At 39.3% G+C, this 10301-nt stretch overlaps 1 long non-coding RNA gene across 2 annotated transcripts; it reads left to right on the top strand.

The window, feature by feature from the left end:
• Window positions 1-1252: 1252 nt before the first annotated feature.
• Window positions 1253-9026, top strand: LOC134416689 (uncharacterized). Of its 2 annotated transcripts, XR_010027330.1 has the most exons (4): window positions 1253-1574; window positions 4734-4832; window positions 4970-5064; window positions 6684-9026. It is a non-coding gene; the product is annotated as an uncharacterized LOC134416689 (long non-coding RNA). The 2 variants fall into 2 exon arrangements; XR_010027329.1 differs by lacking the exon at window positions 6684-9026 and having other exon boundaries at window positions 1261-1574; window positions 4970-5220.
• Window positions 9027-10301: the final 1275 nt, after the last annotated feature.

The following is a 10301-nucleotide window of genomic DNA, read 5'->3' as shown; positions in this document are numbered from 1 at the left end:
CCAAATCCAAATAGAAAAGGTTCATATTTCATCATTCCATTAACATCTCTACCTAGTGTTGTTATATGTGCTTATGCCAGATTTTTATACAAAACACACAAAATGTGACAAGTGAGAGTGACATATTTGGCATTCAGTGTGCCAGATCTTTGGTGTAGACAAGAACTATATACTTCTGGGGAGCTTCAGAGACTCCATGTGCTTGCTGTGGAGTCAATCACTGCACACAGAGTAGATCTGGTGTGGAGCTCTAGGCTTCTTCTGTATGCACTGAAAGCTGATGCTTCAGTGGGCAGGTGATGTATCCAGAATCTCTTCTGTATAACCTAGAATCTGAGGCCAATATAGGAAATTCTGCTTGGCAGAATTTCTAAACATAAGAAAGAAAAAAGGCAGAAAACTGGTGACATAGTACCTCTCATACTCCAAAGAGCTGCCAACCTCATCTTTTAATGAATCTCCATTATGGGTCATTTTTCATCCTTCTGTGGGCAAGGACCATGTCTGTATGTAAGTCTAAACTCTGAGCCTGTGTAGTTCCATCAGCATCAAGTTGATTTACTTCTGCTCCTGATGTGGCCCCATTCTCTGGCTTTTTATTAACTGATTGTTGGTTGTTGGGGTTTTGTTTGTTTGTTTGTTTGTGGGTGTTTTTTTCCCTTTTGATTGTTTTTTAACAGTCACAGAATAGTAAATGATAATAATAGATTGCTGCACGGATGGGTGTATCAGCATATGTCTGTAGGGGGATGTAAGAGACTGAACCGTGGGACAACCTCCCTGACATTCTCCAAAGCCTTTTTTCTTTTCCCAGGGTTTTTGGGAGGGTGTTTGTCTGAGGGGGGGAATTCATTAGATATACTGGAGAAGAGATTTCTTATGTTTGCTTGCAGATCTTTATAGCTTCCATGGAGTGGGATGCACAGTTCCCATAAATATGTGATAATGATCATTTGGAGTGCGAATGTTAATTTGTGTAATGGGTTCCCAAAATATGGGCCATGTGCCTGCTGAGTATGTCTTATTTTAAAATAAATGTGCATACATAATACACACACAGACACATGCTGCCTGCATATGCATCCATAATTTAAAATCTAAAATTATAATTTGTTTCTGAAGGAGACAAAGCAGCAGCTCCCCGGTACAGCCGTAGCCGTTGAGCAGGAGCCCAGCCGTCAGGATGGCTTTGCGAGCCCTGCCGGAGATCACAGTCCCACACGGACAGCTGCAGCTACAAAGCACCCCAGTGACCTAGATTCAGCTCTAGATTACTGTGTGCTTTGGCCTCTGCCTCCCATCACTGCACCAGGAGTCTGATTTTGTTGCACAAGCTAACTTGCTTACTGCTCTGACCCATTTTACCATAGCAACCTGGTTTGCTGTACCAGAGGCTAGAAAAAGCGCACAGGCGACTTTTTCAGGATTCCAAGATTAAATTCACTCTCTGCTCTTTTTTTTTTTTTTTTCCCTTCACTGCCCTCCTTCCCCCCCAAGAATGTGCTTAGCAGACATGACGAAGAAGAACTAATGCTTTCCAACAGCACTGGAAGCCAAGAAAAGATTTAGGCGAGGTATTACTTATGTACTTCTAATACATTGCTTATCCTGATGAATGTTTTTGACTCATTTTGCTTTCCTTGGCAGAATTAACCAGATGTTTCCCTTGCCCCAAATGTCTCTTTCTTGATTTTCCCTCATTCATCCCCAACCCTTTCTCCCAATATCCTGCCATTTTTGGTTTCGCAAGTATATTTCATTTTGTGCTATTATTTAGATTTTTTGATAACACAGGAATAAGTGCAATCAGATGAGCAGGACTAAAGCTGCTCTCACTGCAGTATCCTAGCTGTTGCCCACTCATTTGTATGTTTACAAGGGTCTATGTGTTAAAAACAGGAGGAGGTGGTTTATAGGCAGCTCTTCTCAGACATTAATTTAGTCTTTTACAGATGCAATAATCTGGGGTACATCAGGCTCAGCATGGCCAGCTGGGCAAGGGAGGGGATTGTCCTGCTCTGTTTTGCACTGGGGCAGTCTCAGTGTGCAGATTTGGGTGCCACAATATAAAAAAGATATAAGGCTATTAGAGAGATGCATATCTTTAAAAAAGCTCTCAAAGCAGGGCTACAAAGATGGTGTAGGGTCTTGAGGGGAAGTTGTATGAGGAGCAGCTGAGGTCACTTAGTCTGTTCAGCCTGGAGAAGAGGAGACTGAGGGGAGGTTTCCTTACAATCTGCAACTTCCTCTTGAGGGGAAGGGGAGGAACAGACACTGATCTCTTCTCTGTCATGACCAGTGACAGGACCTGAAGGCATCAGGGGAGGTTTAGGCTGGATATTAGAATAAGGTTCTTCACCCAGAGGGTGGTTGGGCAACAGAACAGGCTCCCCAGGGACCTAGTCACAGCATAAGCCTAGCAGAATTCGAGAAGCATTTAGTCAACACTTTCAGGCTCATGGTGTGACATTTGGGGATGTCCTGTGTTGGACTTGATGCTCCCCATGTGTCTCTTCCAACTCAGATTAGTGATTCTGATTATGACTGAGGAAAAAAAAAAAGATAACGCAAAACACTATGTATAATGGTGGTGAGATTTGAGAAAATCAGATGATGATGATTTTTGAATATTTTGTCCTTTTTTTAAATGTTGTTGAGGTAACACTTTATGTTTGCTAAGCTTGAAGATGTGCACATAGATATAAGAATATGGAAAAAAATATGCAAAATCATAAGAAAGTCAAAAGGAGACAAGTGTTATGAAAGCAATTAGCTTTCCCCTCCATGTTTCCTGTATTTCTGAAATGCTCTTGAAGCACCTGAGCATTTTTGCTAACCAGCCAAAGGAATTGCTCAACACCTCTCAAGCCCATCTGTGACTGTTCCTGCCCTCATGGGTGCTGGGAATGGCTCAGCCAGGCTAACAGGCACCAGAAATACATTTCATTTTGCAAAATAATTTGGGAATCTGTTTTGCAAATCACACAGAGAGTCCCAGATATTCACAAATCACAAAATTTTGGAGTCTGCTTCTGGCAGTGCTGCTGTGGGGGACCATTTGATTTAGGTTTCTTTCTGCTGTAGACACATAACTCCTGGTTGTGTTGTCTCATTTATTTTTAGCTTCAAAAACCTGTTAAGTGTCTTCATTTTTCACTAATCAGCACCAGTATTGTAAAAGGCTCAAGCTCCATATCTCTCCCAGCTGACTTAAAAAAAGGCACGAGAGTGGTACTATGTAAGGCTCTCAAAAACAGTGGAAGGTGCCAAAGTGTTTCTGATAAAATTAAAAAGTACCTCTCTCAACATTCCTCCTTCAGAAGAATTGTCCTTATCTCCAGGTACGTAGATGTTTGAGCTGTTTAAGCTGAGCACTCTTGCAAACATTTTGGTTTTAATACAGGGGCGAAATTTCTGAGACAGCTGATGGCCAGTGGCTTGAACTGTCTGGCAAGAAGCTGGTAACCAGGGATCCTTCTAACCCCACATGTAAGAAACATCTTCAAAGACATGGTCAGAAGGGCAAATCAGCACAGACTAAGGGATATTGTATGTTTGTGAGGCCTGCCCATACAGCTCTCCTTGCCAGTGTGCTGTAACACCAGAACTGAGCTTACCTCTGAGTTGTGTATTGTACCATATTCCCCGTGGGAGACAGAGGTTTTATTCTGTGTAAATGCATACCCAAAGAAGTTTAAAATTGTAATTGCAAGATTGTAAGTGAACAAACCACTCTGGAGAGGGGAGAGGGGAAAAGAGGAATACAACAACATCTGTTACACTCAGAAAATTTCAGACTCCTTATCAGAATACTTTTAATAAATAACATCACTGGTGTCTTTTAACCCTACAAAAACATCCAAGAATGTTAGATTTTCTACCTTATTGACAACCCCTATCCAAAGAAAATAAAAAATGTAGTTGAAAAAACCCTTAATAGCTGCTACTTACTCACCTCAGCTTCTGGGTATTTGACATAATTTCTGCTCATTTGGACTAAAAGTCATCTGCTGGTCCTTATGAAGAGATTGTAGATCTGGCTTTTGGTGCAGACAGGTCTGACAGTGCCAGGGCCAGAAGGCTGCTCTTGGTGGGCAGCAGTCCCATCACTTATGCCTAGATTGGCCGTACAGTTTGCTCCTCTCCCACGTCCTTTGACAGACCTAACTGTGACTAGCCTTGTCACAATAGTGTAGTCTTTGGCTTTCGGGCAAGTAAATATCTCTCTTCCTTTATTAGGGGAACAAACCTTGAAATTCTCCAAACTTAGTCTTAATTAAGTCAAATTAATGACGTCAAATTGCAGCAGGGTTTCAATATAAATGGAAAAGATGCTGTGTTGACAGTCATTGTTGTGCTCATGGTACAGAAATTCTAAATTTGTCCGTCAGGCTGGCCTAACCTGCATGGTGAACATGGAAGTAAACAAAGAAGTAATTGCAATGCGCAAGGCATGACAACTTCAAAGACAACATTACCCCTCCTCCTAAGTTTAAGAGACCCAAAAACCCACAGTTTTCCTGAGAAATTCTGTCTTCTTAACATTGGTACTAAGCATAATTTTCTGGGCTTCCTGGATTTAGAAACTTTTATGTGTAAAGAGAGGGACAGTCGCTCTCATATATCCGCTGCTGTATGCCCTTCAGTTCTTTCGTAGACTGCATGGGAGTCATTAACTTGTCTTGTGGATGGACTCACCTTAGTGAACTGATCATTTTTTATTGCTTCCTCAGGCTCTAATGTTCCTAATCATGGGGATTATTAGACTGTTTGCAAGATGAAGAACCATCAGAGGTGCAATTTGCCAAAAGTGGGGTTTAAAGAAAGAAATGGTATGTAGCCTGAGCAAAATTGCAATGGTCCTTAGCACTGTAGGCTTTGTCACTGTGCAGAACCTTGAAAACCACCCAAAAATTAGATTTTTACAGGCATAAGTGTTGTCTTTTTTGTCTTTTCTCACATAAAACAGTTACCAGCTGAACAAGGGATATTCCAGCCCCTATGACCTCATGGTCCGTATATCAAGTAGAGGGAAGAAGGAAGAAAGAAATATTTGGAGTGATGGTATTTGTCATCCCAAGTCATTGTTACATCTGATGGGGCCCTGATTTCCTGGAGGTGGCTGAAAACCTGCTCATGGGAAAAAGTGAATTAATTCCTTGGTTTGCTTTGCTTGTGTGTACAGCTCTTGCTTTCCCTATTAAATTGCCTTCATCTCAACCCATGAGTTCTCTACTTCTTGCCCTCCTGGTTCCATTCCCAATCCTGCTGGTGGGGGAGTGGGGCAGCATCTTTGTGGGGCTTGTCTGTTGACTGGGGTGGAATAATGACAATCACAAACTGCAGATGCTGCTTTGCAGATCCTGATTTTAGTGTTCTCACACACCACAGACAAAAACTGCAATCTGCATTCTCTAGTACACATCACCTTTGACCTGGCACAGTCTTTTAAATAAAATTGTCCATTCCTACTCATCATTCCAATTCATCTTTAGAAGCCATTGTGTTTAACTTACTATTTTGCATGCTCCCAAAGCACCTGTAGGTTCTAGCTAAGGTTCAAGAATTACAAATGAAGTCTTCCATTTCTCTGTCATATATTGGTGAAAGATAGGCAGTCCTTTTTTCTTTTTTTTATTTTCTGAATGCATAGCCACAGATAAGTAAATGGTAGCTAGAAACAGAACGGAAACAGTTTATTTAGTTAGGAAAAAAACCAGAAAGTACCAGAGAGCTGTGGAAAGATGGAAGTATGTAAAGGAGACTACAGCAAGCAGGAGTAATAATGAAGCTGGAACAAGAGAACTTGCAAGAGAGCTGGGATTGGATGGAAATACGGGTCTCAAGAGCATGGGTAGGAAGTTCCTCAGCTGGGAATAGTGAAGCCAGATTTGGAAGACAGCACTAGTGTCCAGTGTTTATAAAGACATGCAGCTGCTTCTGCTTTGGATGAAACTTTTTTGCAGCTGCTGGCTCTGCTTAGGAATGTCCTCTGCCTTTGGGGCCATATGATACACATCAGTGTTGGAAAGAGACAGAGCACTAGCAAGCCTTTAATTCCATCCTAAACTGTGCTGCCACGCAGGATGAAGAGAAGCATTTTGTGTTTGAGTAATAATTTAAACTATGTATTTTTATAATTGCTTAAGTAATGAAAGATTCCTTGGGTTTTTTTTATTTATGCCCACTCACTTTTCCAGAAATATTTTCATAATAGGTAGGACTGTGAACAGGTACATTTAAAATCCCATAGAAAAAAGAGTTTCCTTGATTAATATTTATGCAGCAGGAACTAAAATAAAATAAGAAAAAGAAGAATTAAGTTAATTTTCAAAGCCAGTGCTTTTGGATAGGTGATAAAGAATCACTTCATTTTGATGTCAGATAGTGAACCAAAAGAAGAGAATGTGGCGGAAAAAGGAGTCTGTAAGACTGAGACTTGAAGTGCTGGGTTTGCTTTAGTTGCCTCTCCTGAGAGGATGTGAGAGATGGAGATTGTGACATGCTCTCCTTTTCCCCCCACCTCTGAGTTACTGATTGCAGTAAGATTGATTCTGCTTTGCCTAGCAGACAGAAGTTCACATCTCTTTCGAGCAGGTTTTGATCTATGCAGACACTCCAGTAATGTTTGGATTAAATCTCAGTAGCACTTTTCTAAGAATCTGTGTTCTGATGTGCAATAGGTGCAACAACAAGAGGGGTACTTTGAATGATGCATCACACTGATTAAAAGAAGAATGGACTGGGCTTCTTAAAGGCAAGAGACAGAGGATACAGAAGGCAACTGAAGTGAAAAGAAGAATGGCAGAACTGAACCAGGATATGTGCTCCACAGAGGAAGCAAGGATCTTGTTTTTGCTGGAGCCAAGTTGGCGTTGATGAAGGAAATGCAACTGAATTTAAGAGTTCAAGAATGTCTGCTCACAGATTTTGTGGTTATGCATACCTTTCCAGATTCAACACCACTGAGTGTACTGCTAAATACTGAATGCCTGTGAAAAATGAGTCTTGACATCAGATTAGGAAGAAGATTCCCTTTTCACAGTGTTGTGCCATATTATTCATAGGGTTGTGAACTAACAGCATAATGGGCTTTAAAGTTCATCTTTTGTGCTGTAGGAAATTATCTATGGTCAAACAAATTCTTCTGATTTTACAAGTGAATGATATTATACCATTTGAAGCTTTTCAGATATTGTGATATGAGCCTTGTAAGCAAATTCTTATAGAGAAAAAAATAACAATAATATTAATTTTTAATAGATCTGTACATGTAGCATAATAAGCAGCCTAGTCAAATAAGACCAATATCGAAGATATTACTCCTGTAAAGAAGATGAAGCTGTGCTACATGAAAAGTGACATAAATTTAGTGTCATAGTTATAGTTCTGTCCAGTGCTTTCTTGTAGGGGAAATATTTGCAAAAAAAGCTAAATATTAATATGTGACAGAAATACAAGAACATTAACATGCAAATTATATTCATATGCTTTTAGTCAAAGGTTCCAACATTTTGTGACAATACGATTTAACTGCTTTGGATATTTTTCCCCATCACACCATCTTTAGAGTTTTCAAATTCAAGCAGATATATAATTGTGGTACTTAAAAATGCATGAAGTTGTTTACCATAAGTAGACATTTTGTTTTTACTAAAGCTTATATGCACATTAGCGAGTTGCAATCCTCTCCAAATGGGTGTAACAGAGAGCTGAACACTGGCATCTGTGCCACACAATTTTGCAGTGGGAGTTACTTAAATTTAGCTGTGTCTAATCCTGTGGATCAATTTTCATTGTAATTTACAAAACAGGAGAGAAAATCCTGAAGAAAACCTTTTGTGTCAGCTTCATCCAACCCCAAATTTAGTTCAGGTACTCAGAGTCTGCTGTGATACAAACAAAACTATTCATTGTAGCTCAGGATGCACAAGCTGTGCCTTTAAAAAATGCACCAACATGCTGATGTAGATTGATCCTGTTTTACTGAGTATTAGAAAATTTGTTTCACATGATACAAGAGGCAAAGAAGTTTAATTTCTGTCAGTGAAATTCTTAAAGCTCAGATAAGAAGATTCCATCCTACTGTAGGTGTAACAAAACTGTCATGCATACAGGGCACGTAAGACAAGTTCCAGATAATAGTATTGATGGCTGCAGTCCCAGGACAGCTAGGCATGCCTTCCAAAGGTGAAGATGTGCCATGCTCTGAATAATCTGGTCTCATTTACAGTGTTCTGGTTTGTTCTTCTTGGTAATTACTGTGAGGCCAGAGGTCTGGTCTCTAGAGATGACTGCAGTTTAATGATGTTTGGTTGCCAGAGAGTTATCTTAAAAACTCTACTTAGCTCAGAAAAGGATATAAAAAGATGATTTTTTTCCCCTACTTCGTTGAAAAGAAATCATAGAGTAATTTATGTTTGAATGGATCTCAGGAAGTCATCTGGACTAGACCCTGTTCAAAGCAGGACTAACTTCAACCATCTTCAGTGAGAACTAGCACATGCAATCATATGGCTTCCTCCAGTAGCTCAAATAAGTATTTTCCCATTTACTTGTCTTTACTGAGCTCTCTATAGCAGATGCCGACCCTCATATCCACTTGTTGACCTTGCCTCTGATCCCAGCTCATGAGCTTGTCCTCTGTCCCTCAGCCATTCCATAGTTTTGCCATTTCAAATAACTTCTCTGTTCATGTTTCATGATTTTCCTAGTGTCATTTTACATTTCTTATGAAACATTTTGTCTCCAGCTCTTTACTACTGCAGGCACAGTTAATAATAGCAAAAGGCAAAGAGCTTCTGACTGTGTGCTGGAGATGCACTTAAGTCAAGTCATTACCCCCTTTTTCTGCTATGCTCAGAGAGTAAAAAACAGGAGACATTGAAATTATCAGCAGAGAAGAAAAAATATTAGAAAACATAAAATCTCAATGTATATATATAATTAGAATGCAATATATAACTTTCCATTTTTTTCTAGAAATAAAGTTTGCTTGTTGCTGTATGCTTGTGGAATTATTTGAAGTAGTGTGAAAGGAATGAAACAAAGACATAAAATATGGCTTTCAGAAGAAAAGGGATTTAATAAAGTTTAGGGTATAAAATTACGTATTTTGGGTGCCTCTCTAAAGATAATTAGGGATATATAAGGGATATATATATATACACACACACACATATATGTACACACACGGAACATCTAAATTTATATGTTAGTAGATAGGTGTTTATCAGAGTAGTTTTGTCAGAAAAGTGTGACTTTTCTTAACAATTTTTCCTTATTCCAAATTTTCATCACCATTGCCTGGGTAGACAGTAGGGAAGAGTGTGCAATGGTATTTTTACATCCATTCTGTATACAGGTGACAGTATCATACATGCTCAGAACAAGTTGCAGGGATGTGGGGAATCATTCCCCACATTTTTTCTTATGAAAAAATCCTGATCTTCCTGAAGTTAGTAGGATTCAAGGAATCAGAAATTCCCTCATTTACATGATGATGCAGTGATGTGTTTATATAATGTTGCCTTATCAGTTTTTGGAGGTATTCTTATAAATATACATCATGAAGGGTCTTTCAAAACAAAGCTCCTGTTTTAAATCAAAGCCCTGAGATTAAAAAAATAAATAAACATTCTCTTTACATCTTTTATGCTTAAGTAAACAGTGAAACAGCAGAAATTATTTTGTAGCTGCAGTAACTGCAGTGGGATTTCTCCAGAATATTGCCTTCATGAATGGGGCTGGGTTGCATTGTTCAAATGGCTATATGGAAAAATGTGTCTTTTTCCAGGGCATTTCATCCCGAATAACAAATAATTCTTCTATTTATAACAAATTAACAGTCCTGTAATAAAAATACGTTTGTTTACCAAGGACTCTGTGTTTATTCTCCAGTTTTCAGTAGTTCTTCACGTCTGTTTTGAAGCCAGACTCTGGGAATGGGACGCTGAAATCTTCAAGTCAAACGCATGCTTAAACAGGACAGCCTGCATAACAAATTAGACATGAAAAATACATGGCTATCCCTTTACTTAAGAGGCAATTAAAAGCACTTTCGTGGATAAATAGCCTGTAATTGTTATGGCAGTCAGGAAGAAGATCCAGTAAGGAGTTTATGTAGCTAAAAATGAAACAGGAATCAAGTAATCTCTAAGGAGAAAGATGGGAGGAGAGCTAAAGACAACTTCTGTCTCAGCGACCATTTCACTTCCAGACTTTTTTTTTCCTTTTACATGAAAATTGAAAAGTGTTCATGGCTTTAGCAACAGGCTTTTGGTTGTTTTGTGTGTGTGTGC

Source organism: Melospiza melodia, chromosome 3, assembly GCF_035770615.1.
Source record: "Melospiza melodia melodia isolate bMelMel2 chromosome 3, bMelMel2.pri, whole genome shotgun sequence".
In the NCBI taxonomy this organism is placed as follows: domain Eukaryota; kingdom Metazoa; phylum Chordata; class Aves; order Passeriformes; family Passerellidae; genus Melospiza; species Melospiza melodia.
The sequence above is the reverse complement of the archived record's forward strand: the minus strand, read 5'-3'. Positions and strand labels throughout refer to the sequence as shown.